The sequence below is a fragment of the Chanodichthys erythropterus genome, chromosome 21, assembly GCF_024489055.1.
Source record: "Chanodichthys erythropterus isolate Z2021 chromosome 21, ASM2448905v1, whole genome shotgun sequence".
NCBI lineage: Eukaryota > Metazoa > Chordata > Actinopteri > Cypriniformes > Xenocyprididae > Chanodichthys > Chanodichthys erythropterus.
Window position 1 is genome coordinate 11,764,693 of NC_090241.1, and position 14,892 is coordinate 11,779,584.

Genomic DNA, 14,892 nt, shown 5'->3' on the forward strand with positions numbered 1-14,892 from the left:
CAACCTGAAATCGTCTTTTTTTCTAATTATGCCCCAAAATAGGCAGTTAAAAAAATTTATTTAAAAAATCTATGGGGTATTTTGAGCTGAAACTTCACAGACACATTCAGGGGACACCTTAGACTTATATTACATCTTTGTATAAAAAGTACTAGGGCACCTTTAACAGTGCAGCACTTTTGGGTTCTAGATCCGAATGCCAGCTCATTATTGGCATTATTGAGCAGCATGTCACATGCATATGATGCTGATACAGGAGCTGGCCAATAATGAGCTGGAGTTCTGACATAGAACCCGTATGTTTTGCACTGTGTTTACAACGTGAACAGCATAGAAAGCATAGAAACTGTTGAATAAAGTTTTTTTTTTTTTTTTTTGCACACAAAAAGTATTCTCATTGCTTCATAACATTAAAGGGTTAGTTAACCCAAAAATGAAAATTCTGTCATTAATTACTCACCCTCATGTTGTTCTACACCCGTAAGACCTTCGTTCATCTTCGAAATACAAATTAAGATATTTTTGATAAAATCCAATGGCTCAGTGAGGCCTCCATTGACAGTAAGTTTATTTACACTTTCAAATGCCTAGAAAGGTACATATTTAAAACAGTTCATGTGACTACATTGGTTTAACCTTAATGTTATGAAGTGACGAAAATACTTTTTGTGCGACAAAAAACAAAAACAAAACTTTAAACAATAATATCTAATGATGGGTGATTTCAAAACATTGCTTCATGAAGCTTCGAAGCTTTACGAATCTTTTGTTTCTAATTAGTGGTTTGGAGTAGAGACCTGCACTCCCACGGGATCTGCGGGACCCAACGCAACAGTGCAGCGCAGGACAAGATTTGATGGGCGTGTGTGGGCACGGGTGGTTAGACGCTCGTGTGTGTGGGTTGCGGGAGAATAAAATGATTCACGGGACTCCCGCAAAATGGAAATGTCTAAACATAAAATACCTAAAAACTATTAAATTGTTATTCATATATTGCACAAAAGCAACTAGAACAACTAATGTAAAATAAAAATGATTTACAGTCGCAAGCATATGCGAGATTCAATTTATAACAAGTGTTTGCAGTGTTGAGCAATGTAGCCAATCACAGACATATCTGTTGATTTCTGAATCCTCTCACCGCTCAAAAATTTTTTATGCAGTGCTGAAATTTGCGCACTCACTAATTCTATTATTATAACACATTAAGTGTAGCCTGGATGCCAGCCGAACTTAGCCCCGCCCACAACATTTTGAGGTCGGGGAGTTCAGTCTGGACTCGATCCGTAGAGGAGTAATTATGCCCGATCAGAAACTGTTCGGACCAATGACATTGTCAGGGCGATGATTGACAGATCATCACCAGAAACGTAATCAGTCACGTCATCAAAGAGCGCTTGGGGAGTTTGATTGACAAGCGATCTAACCAATCAGAATGCCGCATCCACTATTTTGTCCGACAAAGCAGTCAGGAGTTAGAAGATTAACATCGGTGGAGTAAAACTTGAAAAATTGTGCATATTGACGTCTTTCCGCGTTTGAAACAACATTCATTTTCATGTTCATTCATGTTTATTTGATGCTATAAATGGACTAGTAGGAAGAGATGATCGGTTAACAAGCCTCTTGAGCTGAGGTGCTACAGCAATCTGTCACGACCATGGCCACAAAACGGTTTTTATTATTTGAATTTTTTTAATAACTACACAGTTTGAAAGCTGGGACTTTATTTAATATCATAAGTAACCTGTTCTGTCTTGTCTGTCGATGTGTTGTCAGTTTCCTCTTTGAACCGCGATGTATTTTCCACTCTGTGTGGCGTGACAGCGCCACGGCTTGTCAGACAAAGCAACAGTAACTAAGGGGGGCGAGTCTTTGCGATAGGTCAATTAGTTTACAACAATTATGGCTGTTGTTGAAGAACTGAGATGTGTAGATTCCCCCATCGCATCCGTTATAGAAGATATCGACAGCGCATTAATTTTAAAAGAGGAACAGAGGACCGCGATCAAGGCATTTGTCGATGGGAAAGATGTCTTTGCCGTCCTTTCTACGGGATTCGGCAAAAGTTTGATTTATCAGCTGGCCCCGATGGTCGCTAAGAAGAGTTCTGTTGACAACTATGCGTCGCTCAACATACGTCACTTACTCTGTAGCTCTGATTAGTTGTAGGTCTATCCAATTGAGGTCTTTCCTGGATCGGTTGAAATACGCCCCCATAATCAAAGCCCAATGGAGCAGTATCAGACTCATATTCGAACTAGAATTGAGTATGACCACGTCAGGCTACATTAAGTGTAGACATTATGAAATATTCATTGTTCATATATTCATTGTGTTATAACAGAGCTTTGTGAGACCCTGATGAACTGAGATTTCAACTTTTTAGTCATTATAAAGGGAGTGTATTTGTATTAATACACATTCTGCCATACCAAACCATGCACGCAGCAGCTTGCTTTTCTGTTAAAACTAACTGGTTTGTAAATGCTGATGCTTTAATCACAAATATTTTATCGGAAGCATTGATGCTGGGATGTTGTGGTGACACATAACTTAATATTTTATGTAAATTTCATGGATGTACTGCCAAAAATCTATAAGCTACTTTTATGCAGGATTTTGCAGGCGGGAGTGGGACAAGATAACATATTATTTTGCGGGAGCGGGCGGGTGTGGGACTGGCACAGGTCTCTAGTTTGGATCATGTATCAAACTGCCAAAGCCACGTGATTTCAGCTTAGTTACGTGACGTGTTTCGAAACTTTCCGAAATTTCAGTGGGTCACATGACTTTGGCAGTTTGATACACACTCTGAACCATTATTTCGAAACAAAAGATTCGTAAAGATTTGTTTTGAAATCGCTCATCATTAGATATTGTTGAATCAAGTCGTTATTTTGTTTTTTGGCACACAAAAAGTATTCTTGTTGCATCATAACATTAATGTTGAACCACTGTAGACACATGAACTGTTTTAAATATAACTTTCTGGGCATTTGAAAGTGTTAATTATTTTGCTGTCAATGCAGGCCTCACTGAGCCATCGATTTTATGAAAAATATCTTATTTTGTGTTCCGATGATTGAAAAGCTTATGGTTTCGGAACAACATGAGGGTGAGTAATTAATGACAGAATTTTTATTTTTGGGTGAACTAATCCTTTAAGGTTGAACCACTGTAGTCACGTGGACTATTTTAACAATTTGAACTTTCTGAGCCTTGAGTTATGACATTGCTGTGTATAGGGAGGTCAGAAAGCTCTCGGATTTCATCAAAAATATCTTAATTTGTGTTCCGAAGGTGAACAAAGGCCTTACGGGTTTGGAACGACATGAGGGTGAGTAATTAATGACAGAAATTTCATTTTTGGGTATAAATGCTTTTTGCTTAATTCTCCTCTATTTTGTTCATTCTATTCATATGTGTATGCCAAAGCATCCTATTAATTTCAGATGACCTCTAGAAAAGATGTTGCATCGATTGATAAGTGCAGGAATGGTGATATTTTTGAACAGCACAGGTTGAATTTCAGTGCACTAGATTGCAGTCAGTCCTAGCAGTGCTGTCAGTTGTATTATATGTCTGGAGCAGACTCAATCACACAATTCAGACTCCATTTTGGTTCATGCCCCATGGGACGCCCGCAGAACGCAGCTGTAACTCCAGAGATGTGGGACAGAGGCAGCTTTTGAGGATACATCCCTCACTATTATAGAATCACCCTGGAGACTCGATGCATGAGTACAGAATTCACAATAAAGACTAGAGGAGTGCAGAATGATGCATTGCTTGCGTTCACCTTACGATTCCCCAGAGAGAATACATCAAGAAAGAGGTAGAGAAAGTGGAAAGCAAAAAGAAAAGCTCATCTTGTTTTTTTACTGAGATAATTTAATGGAAATCTGAAACATTTCCTGCTCAGTTATTTGTATTAATACTATTACACTGATCTATTATTGTGGAATAATATGTTTCAGATTCACAACAGCAAACTGTGGTTGGTCTCTGTATCTTTTCCTGTTAAAGTGGGAAATTATTAAAGGAATCAATATTTTGGGTTCAGTTCAAATTAATGTAAATGCCTTGTTGCAAGAAAAAGAGGGACAAGTTGAAATCTATTTATTTATTTTTGCTTAAATATTCTGTTAAAAGATGTATTATTTGAGCTATTATTTGATGTATTATGTAAAGTTGTTTAAAGGTGCCCTAGAACTTTTTTTAAAAAAAGATGATATATACTATGGTGTCCCCTGAATGTGTCTGTGAAGTTTCAGCTCAAAATACCCCATAGATTTTTTTTAATTAATTTTTTTAACTGCCTATTTTGGGGCATCATTATAAATGAGCCGATTCAGGGCTACTGGCCCTTTAATTCTCGTGCTCCACGCCCATGGAGCTCGCGCTTGCCTTGAACAGTGCATAAACAAAGTTTACACAGCTAATATAACCCTCAAATGGATCTTTACAAAGTGTTCGTCATGCATGCGGCATGCATGCATCGGATTATGTGAGTATTGTATACTGTTATATTGTTTACATTTGATTCTGAATGAATTTGAGGCTGTGCTCCGTGGCTAACGGCTAATGCTACACTGTTGGAGAGATTTATAAAGAATGAAGTTGTGTTTATGCATTATACAGACTGCAAGTGTTTAATAATGAAAATAGCGACGGCTCTTGTCTCCGTGAATACAGTAAGAAACGATGGTAACTGCCTTTTTTCGCTATTGTTCTCGCTTGCTTACCTAGTTTGATGATTCAGCTGTGCACAGATCCAGACGTTACTGTCTACCCTTGTCTAATGCCTTTCATAATGTTGGGAACATGGGCTGGCATTTGCAAATATTGTGGCTTACACCCCAACTGTTACGTAACAGTCGGTGTTATGTTGAGATTCGCCTGTTCTTCAGAGGTTTTTTAAACAAATGAGATTTATATAAGAAGGAGGAAACAATGGAGTTTGAGACTCACTGTATGTCATTTCCATGTACTGAACTCTTGTTATTTGACTATGCCAAGATAAATTAAATTTTTCATTCGAGGGCACCTTTAAAGCTGCAGTCTGTAAGTTTTGCCTCTTTGTCGCCATCTCTGTTTGAAACCTGCAATTGCAGTTATTTACAGAATTTTCATTTTTACGTGGGTTGTGGATCGGCACGGCTCCTCAGCGCGGATGAATCTAATATTTGCTGTCAGTCTCCACATCAGTATGGATGCTGTACTTCGGAATCACAGATTCTACCTCTTGGAAGTATGACCAAAATAAGATTTTCACCAGAAAATGTCATCTGAAGGAGTAACAAATCTGCCACTTTTGTTCTGAACAACTGAGAAAAAAGCATAAATAGCACTGCCAATGGTGATTAAATCTAACGACCGCTTAAATCGGATCACGCCAAACCATGCAAATTATTATTATTGTTATACTTTGTTCTCAAATTGTTAATGTTAACAACATCAGCATTGCATGACTGTGTATTTAGTGTGTATTAGCGTTACCTGTAGATTTCAATTTCTGTAGCCTCTCCACACTCCGAAGTCTTTTGCTTTTGACTACAGGTGAATCTCCAGCTGTCACTGATGACTGTCATTTGGACCTTTCTGGATTACACACCGCCATCAAAATGATAAATTTAATTATTCCAGCTGCTGTGAGAAAGGCTATAAATGATCTGTTACCAGAAGCATCCTCACATATGCACGGCGTTCCAAATTATTATGCAAGTGACATATCAGTGAGGTTTCAGTAGAATAAACATTAAGATTTTAGTTTTTCTAAGAAAATGTTTGTTTGTTTATTTATCCATGTCTTTTTAGATAACTGGTATCAATCTCAGACAAAATAATTTGCCAGGTCTATGGAAACCCTACTTAGAAGTTGTTCCACATTATTAAGCAAGTCACAGTTCTCATGCAATATGGGGAGGAAGAAAGATCTTTCTGAAGATGAAAAGCATGAAATGGTGCAATGTTGTGCAAAAAGCATGAAAACAACTATTACTGTGTGAAAACTGAATGGAGATTATCGAATTATCATAAGATTTGTGAGTGATTTAGAGCACAGCAGAACTCGGTCAGATAAAGGCCTATTAATGAAAGTTCCTGTCAAAATTAATTGTATTAAAAGGGCAGCTATAAAAAAAAGCCAGTGTTGAGCAGCAAACAGGTATTTGAAGCGTCTGCTGTCTCTGGAGTCTCAAGAAGCTCTCCATGCAGGTTGGCAGAAAGATTTATTTTAGCCACCACTAACCAAACCTCACAAAGAGAAACATTTACTTATGTCTGTGCATATGTGTGTGTATGTTTATGCATAAATTTATGTTACATTTTAAAGAGCTTTGTAATAAAGCCTTAAGCTATAAGTCTCCAACTGGATCATCGTATTGCCTTTCTTTCAGCATTCCCTGAATTCTCATTTTTTTGCCACAATTCCTAATAGTTCCAGGAACAAATGCACTGAATGCATGGCCAGGCTCTGCTCTCTTTGGGAAAGTAGGGCATGCAAGAGCCTGGGGATGGCCAGGATTAATGCACTAATTCCATTCATGCACTTTTCAAAACGGCAAAGGTGCTTTCATCAGTAATCTGCTGAGCAGAGCAGTGGCCCAAAACTTACTCACATTACGCCATATCATCACAATCCGTCTGCAGCGCACTTCATGCTCATGACATGTAATAGGAGTAACTTTTCACAGATCTTCTGGGTTGAAGATGTTGAAGGTTTTTATGTGGGCTTACTGCAGATCTTAGACCCATCCAAGATCCTTATGAGCACGTTCAGTCATGTGTTAGGCTGTGTTCACTTGTAGATTGGTTCTCTTGGTTCTTCTGGTCCCGACCAAAAAAGGAAATTATATATTTATTCCTGGTTCACTTGGCATTCACACTGCCATTTTTAAGAACAAACCCAAAGATACAAAACAAAACAAAAAAAAGGCTTTAATGGCATATATTTTGTGACAGAACTTACCAAACATCCAAAACAACCCACCTTTTTTCCGGGGTCTCGTCTGTTTGTTTGGTTCGAATGGCAGTGTTCACACTTGTCTGATGAAGAGCCTGCATGTTTGAAATGTTACCATTGTGAGAGGCCATTATCATTTTTTTGTATTTTTGGAGCCTTGGTGTGCCGTTTATTTTCTGTTTTTTACTGTTTCCTTTGTCGAGCACCCAACTTCAGCATTTTTGCCGGTGATGTGCGTGCTTTGGCTCTGGTTTTTGCAGCGTTCTTGTTAATTTGAACTGAACTAACAGAGCAATCGCACCAGAATTCATTTTAATCCAACCAAACCTTCTGTATGGGCAGTGTGAAACCCCCTTTTAGACCATAAAAGACCTGCCAGCGTTTTTTTTTTTTTTTTTAAGTTACCAGTCACCGCCAGCATTTTTGATAATGGCCCCCAGAATGTTTTGTTGTATGAATATCTGAACATGCAATATATCAAAAGAAAGAACTTTCAAACACAAAACTCATTTTTATTCTAGCTTCATACATTCTATTATCAACACCTGAATTTGCGGAAGATTCATAAAAAAATAAACATTTTTAACAAAAAGCTGATTTTTTTTTTTTCTTCAAAGACTTCAACGTGCATAAGCAATGCTTTTATTGCTTGTTTCTACTCCTTTGCCTGTTTTGATCCAGAGATTCTGTACTCTTTCAGAAGATGCGTAATAGCGCCCCCTACCATATAACAGTGAAAAGGTGTAAAGTTGCGATGAAATGGAAGTGACAACAAATATTTTTTTTCATTATTGTGTAACAGATTATCGAAAAAGAAAAATGTAGGGCGGGGACTTGGTTCTGTGTGTTGGTTGTTGACTGGATGTTGAGATGTGGGTGTGACACTCAAAGGTTGAGCAAATGAGAAGTTTAAGCCAACTAAATGATTGGAGACATTCTGTATATGTCACCAAAGAGGAGTCTGTCGTTTTCAATGAAAGGTCCAAACTTTTTGAATATACATGCATTTTTCTTACCGCATAGATGGATATGTGACCCGTCACGGAAACCAGGGACACAAGTCGGCAGCACAACTTTCGAGCTAAATGAGAAAGAAGCTTTTTTTTTTCAAAATTGGTGATTTTCGTTTTTTTTTTGCAGAATCTGTTAGTTGAGATCATGAAGAAGCCTTTCCGTGTTTGAGATAGCAGTATTGGTATATTTAAAAGCGTACATTTTGAGGTTGAAATCGGCTTGTTTTTCGGAGATTCTAGCATGCAGTAGGGGCGTGTAATTGTCTGTGTGTATTTCCATACTGGGAAGCGTGGCTACTTACTATGCAGCGCTCTGGCCGGCTCTAGCTGATATCAAAATTCAATGAAGAACCGTGGCCGTTACACCGAAAATGTTTTGAAGTACTTCTTCGACAAGCCGGATGCTTATGAACAAGCGCTCACTGATTCTAAAGACGATCTGAGCGACGATGAAAGCGGCATAATAAGACATTACCTCTCTGGAGTCAGGTAACACGCCGGCGCATTTTGCAGGATTTTTTTCACATTGCAGCAAAACAGACTTAAAATACTCCGTCATTTTTTGTCATAGAGACATAAGTAATATATCAAATGAAACTATAGAATGTCTTCTTTTATTTGTGTACACTCAGGGTAAAAACAAAATGTTGTGCTATTTGTAAAATAAAGAAAACTAACATGATGCGTGATCTCTCATCTCCCTCTGAACGAAGTCCAATCTGATAGTTCTCAGAAAATGAACTGTAACTTAGTGAATACTAATCATAAAAAAAATATACTTGTGTCTGAAAAAACGTTGAAATGTCAGGTTTTAAATTGTGTAAGTCAAATCGAAAACAAACATTCTGTGTTTATGTAATCTGTATGAAAAAAGAGCCATGTCAGAAGTCTGTGATTCAGCTCATTATCCGCTAATGCGGCCACGCCCACGGAGCCAGCGCTATTCAGACACAAATTCAGTCAATACATGCATTCATCGTCTCAATCGTGTATTTATTGTCTTGAAAAGTGTTTTGAATAGCCATAGTTAGCGATCTCTGGCCTCTGTTAGTCCAGTTAGTTCCTGGATTGCCTATTCTTCTTTAACAGGCTTCTCAGGTGAGAAAATTTCATTTCATGATTATAGTGACCAAAATGATCACGGTTATCACAAAAAGTAAATTCACCAAATTTCATGTGGAAAACCAGCAAATAACAAATAAAATTAGCATCAATATGTACTTTTTCTTTACATAAACATTAAAATAATAACATAAAAAATGATGGGCAGATTTTAACACTAGAAGTCCCAGAGATTTGTAACCCTCCTTTAGCCAAGTGGATGCTAACTGGCTAGTCTTTTAGCTATCATTAACATCAATTCATGTGTAAATATGGTCATTACCTGAGCAATCTGCAGGGGGGTTGGGGGTGTGTGTGTGAATGGTTGCTGGTGGCTTGTTTGTATGTGTGGGGGAGGGAGGGCTGCTAAAAGCAGAGAACTTGATTGACCATGGGCCGGTTTCAGAAAGGAGGTTAAGTGAAAACTCTGAGTATGTTAACCCTGAAATGAGGGAGTGCAAGTGATGTTTAAAAAGTTAACTCACTCATTCACACTGCAAAAATGCTTTTCATACTAAGTATTTTTTTATCCTATTTCAAGTAAATTTAAAAAAAAAAATCTTAAATCAAGATGGATTTTCTATATGAGAAAATTATATATGATATTTAGTCTTGTTTCTGGGGGGATCTAAATTAAGTGCATTTTACTTATGTAAAATGATCAATATCTGCCAGTGTGGTAATAAAAATAATCTTAATGCAAACGGAAAGTGTTGGAGTGTCTACCCAGGTGAAAAAAAAGTGCAGTAAAATACACTTTATTTTAGTACACTTTTACACTTCCATAATGTACAGTGCTCTATTTCCATGCACTTATTTTGTACTTAATATACTAAAAGCTCTTCTTTAGTATTTCTTAAGATAATCTTAAGAACATCTAAGTGTACTCAACTGTGCTATTTTGAGACACCATGAATTTGAACTAAAATGTGCTTTTAACATACTATCTCTGTATAGAAAAATGTATTTAGTTACCACTTGTACTACACTTGAACCCATCTTTCAAACACTTGTAAAAATGGACTTATGATGTATTTCAAATATAAGATTAATATATAATGAATATATACAAAATGTATTTATAATATATTGCTAGGCAGTGCCAGGATTGTGAGTGATTTCTGGAATGTGCTCACTCACTTTTTAATATTATTTGTAAATATGTGTACAAATGGTTGGTTTCTTTATTTTATTTTGTACTATTTTTATCAATAGATCTCAGCAACAAAGGAAAAAAAAAAAACATGTGTGTTGATTTCTCCCTAAGATGGCAAAGTGAAACACAAGTTTCCTTGAAGTGGCTCAGCATGGCCCCACATTGTTTACATAACAAAAGCAACTGTTCACAGCTGATTAAGGATATTAGCCTAAAGCCTTCCAGCCCATTGGCTGTCCTGCGGGTTTTATAGGTAGAAAAGCCAAATGGCTGCTCTCTGGGACTTCTAGTGTTAAAGGAGTGTCTTACAACAATCTACAATGCACAAGTTCAAATAGAGTTTTGACAAAAAAAGTCACATATTTCAGCCTCTAAATAATTTTTATAAAAGTCAAAAAAGATAAATTACTGACATTTATAATGCACATTAACCTTTATTATTAATAGTATGCGGTCCATGCAGCTTTACAGGGGGTATGGTTCATCTAAATGAGATGTAAATGAGCCCTATTGTCACTCCCAGCAGGTGAGAACAGGTGAGAACTGCAACTTTAGAGGCGTTTTTCTCCCTATAGAGTTTTCTTGAATGCCTACCTTCAAATGGCCACAACTTCTCCAAACATTATCAGATTTCCATGTGTCACACATCGTTGGAAAGCTTGGAGACTACACTTTCAGAATCTGTGAATAACTCAAAATGCCCCAGAACCGACTTGTGTCCCTACTTTCCGTGACTGGTCACATATATTCCCACATAAATAAATCACAAATCACAGTGGAGCTATATATATAGACTATTTTTTGACAGCTGTAACAGATTACAGAAACATTTTTAAAATAAATATTCTGATTTAACCTTGAGCTTTGATTATTGCTTTGATATTTGACCACTATTTATAATGATACAAATAATTCTTAATTTCTGATAGAAATGCAAAATAATGCAATATCAATTGGTAGTTATTGATATTTTGTTTATCAAACATCTCTTTATTAAAGCATATGATTTGATATACAATTCACTTCTGAGAGCCTTTTTTATAACTAATTAAAAAAATAAATAAATAAAAAGTGGTTAACTTAAAGGTAACTTAAAACTTAAAGTAGTTTTTGATATTTTGAATACAATAATGAGAAACAAACCTGTACATATTCAATCATATTCAATTACTCCCATTTATTTTTGAACACATGCTTCGGTACACAACATACAAACTTTTAGTCCAAAAGTGCACACATTTTAAGAAATGTGTATTCACACATTTACCTCATATTTCCTTAAATAGAATAGAATCATAATTTTTTAATGACTTGCAGAAAGATGATTCAGTCAGTATTGCGTTATAATAATTCCCACCTCACAGCTTCTGTGTTCTGTCTCATAATACATTTATGTGTACGTTTATTATAATATCTGCATTAGGTCACAACAGAGTGAGTTTAGAGCAGAAACACTGTATTAATCTTATACTGTCACTCTAAAGATAGATTAATGGTGTGCAGTGTGCTGACTTTCTGAAAAGCTCTGCATGGATTGAAGCACATGAGGATCACGAATCCCAGACGGTCTCTAAGTACGAGCGCTAACAGTTAAAGTCCATTTCTGATTTTATTGTTGTTTGTTTTGTCTTGTTGCAGCGTTTTACTTGGCAATGTTTTTAAAAAATATTTTTATTTTCTCTATTTTATATGCTCTGTTGGTGGATAGTGGAGTAGCATCACCCATGGGGGATATTTTTTTATCCACACTGGGGATAAAAATAATTCAGCAGAGGCAGGGATACATAGACCTGTAACGGTCACCGTCTGTTCCTGTCACTCCCCGGACTACACTTCCCACAATTCTCCCTGTCAGTCACATGTTCACTCCACACCAATCACCTGTCGCCACATACAGCCATGCACACACTACTCACTAATCACCACACCCAGCTGCAGCTTGTTACCTGGACTATAAAAGGACTCTCACTCACACCATCTAATCGTGAAGTCTTGTTTACTGTTGTTGCAATTCTGAGCATTTATACCCTGTCTGTCTGTTGTTACTGTTCCTGCCTGCTACCCGTTATCGACCCATTGCTGCCTGTCCTGACCCTTGCTTTGTATACCGACCTGTGAGTGATATCTGCCAGTCCCGACCTCTGCCTGTACCTGGATTACGACTCTGCCTACCCTCTGCTGTACCTGTTTGTTCCTGATTTACCCTGCCTGTACTACCACGCTTACATTTAATAAAATGCTGCATTTGGATCCCTTGCCTGAGTCTCCATTCGTTACAAGACCTTAAGATAGGATACATTAAGATACATTAAGATTTCTTTCAGTTGATTGGTGGGTTATATTTACCTTTTGTTTGTCATATGTCTCTATGATCATACCAATTAGGGCTGGGCGATATATCGCATGCGATTGTTATGCGCATTTCGTCAGTGAAGCCGGTTCCCTGATTGCCGCTAAATCGCCATCACCTGCTTTCAAATGGAGCAGCATTTAATAGACAGAGCCGTAGATCACTGATAAGCCACGCAACATCGCGTTCAGATGTATTGCCTTTGATAATGAACACAATATTGCGTGGCTTATCAGTGATCTACGGCTGTGTCTATTAAATACCGCTCCATTTGAAAGCAGGTGATGGCGATTTAGCGGCAATCAGGGAACCGGCTTTACTGACGAAATGCGCGTGACAATCACATGCGATATATCGCCCAGCCCTAATACCAATTGTATTTGTTTTATGAAAATAACTATACAATGCTAATGTCACACACCTTCACTGGACAGACGCATTTTCCATGCCATGTACAGAATCTGTCATTATGAAAGCCTTGTTATCAGCTCTTCTGCACTGTTGCAGTTTGCAGCATCTTACCATGCAGTCATCCTGTATATAGATCTCAACAGAACTGAGTCACACAGCTAGAAGGAGCCGCTGATCTTAGGATTTATTCTGCTTAGTCATTGCTGTTGTTAAACATGACAGACTAACTTCCTTCCTCCTGATGGCATGTAACCAAACAATGGTGTTTTTTTCCTATCTTTCTCTGAGTCTGCCCACAAACCTTTCCAACATTACTGATTTATGAGACCATTTATACTGCTAAAGGGAACCCAGCGACTAACAACTACAGGCAATTTGGCTGATTAAGAGCTGGCAGAGACAGATGGAAGAAAGCCAAAAACAACAGTGTCACTGTTTAATGAAATATTGACATTGCTACTGAGAAGCATTGATCTTTGTTTGATGGCTATAATACTTTGTTCAAAGTGCTTAACTGGTATTTACAATTAAAATAATTACTTTGAATTAATTTTAGACTGTTTTCATTAATTTCAGGATGATGAAAGTACACTCAAGTACAAAAATGAAAAACATTTACTTCAAACATGACTTATCTTGTTCGCTGAACTCCAAAGGGATATTTTGAAAAATGCCATAGAACATTTCCATACAGTGAAATGTGGATAGAAGCTCCAAAAATGACAGAAAAAGCACCTTAAAAATAGTCCATATGATTGATACACTTTCATTGTATGGAAAACGTTTCGGGTTACGAGTGTAACCCCTGTTCCCTGAGTAAGGGAAGGAGACGCTACGTTGAATGACGTGATGGGAGCCCTCTGTATTTTGTGTTCGTGAAGCACCTCTGTATCCAACCAATGAGAAAGACGTGACGTCAGAGGTGGGTGACGTCACGGATCAGGAAGCTATAAAGCATTCCCGAAAGCACGCTAGCTTCTGTAATATGTCTGAAGCAAGCGCTCCAGGTATGTAGGAGGTACGGCAACGTGACCTAGCATCTCGTTTCCTTACTCAGGGAACAGGGGTTACACTCGTAACCCGAGACGTTCCCTTTTGTGGGAACTATCGACGCTATGTCGAATGACTTGATGGGAACGCTATCCCAACTACGCCGTGTCTCCAAGTGCCTGGCTGTTATCTTGCAGAACTCTGGCACCCGGAGTAACATTTAGGTTGAGATTATAAAATCTAATGAAGGTGTGCTGGGATGACCATCCAGCCGCACTGCATATGTTGTCCATAGAGACTCCTGACAAGAGAGCTTTAGATGCAGCCATACCTCTCGTGGAATGAGCGCACACAATTAAGGGACATGGGCGTCCCACTGTTTCATATGCGAGTGAGATGGCCTCGACCACCCACTTACTCATCCTCTGCTTAGATGCTGGGCCCCCTCTTTTAGGGGACCCATCTCAAACAAACTGATCTGTTTTCCTCCACAGGGCAGCTCTGTGGACATAAGCATCCAGTGCCCTCACAGGGCAAAGCAGATTCTTCTTTTCCTGATCTGAATTTGTGAATGGAGGTGGGCAGAATGCCTCAAGTATAATGGGACCTGGGACCCTCGTTGGCACCTTTGGGACATAGCCCAGTCTAGTGTGTAGAAAGGCCTTAATCATACCAGGCACAAATTCTAAGCATGATGGAGCGACTGACAGCGCTTGTAAATCACCGATCCTTTTTAAGGATGAAACTACCAACAGAAAGATGGTTTTTAGTGTCAGGAATTTATCCGACACTTCTTCTATTGGCTCAAAGGGAGCCTCGGCTAGCCCTTGGAGCACAATAGTTAGATCCCAGGTTGGGGTTTTTGTGCGCACCGCAGGTCTCAATCTGAGTGCACCACGGAGGA

At 38.2% G+C, this 14,892-nt stretch overlaps 1 protein-coding gene across 4 annotated transcripts in view; it reads left to right on the forward strand.

The window, feature by feature from the left end:
• The window catches only part of dlgap4b (discs, large (Drosophila) homolog-associated protein 4b), a 163,224-nt gene that overhangs the window by 70,849 nt on the left and 77,483 nt on the right, over positions 1-14,892 (forward strand). The window contains exon 2 of one of the 4 annotated variants that reach the window (XM_067374192.1): positions 3,304-3,340. The exons of the other annotated variants lie outside the window; for them this stretch is intronic. The gene's annotated coding sequence lies outside the window, so the exon portion shown is untranslated. The remainder of the gene's footprint in view (positions 1-3,303; positions 3,341-14,892) is intronic. 4 annotated transcript variants of the gene reach the window in all.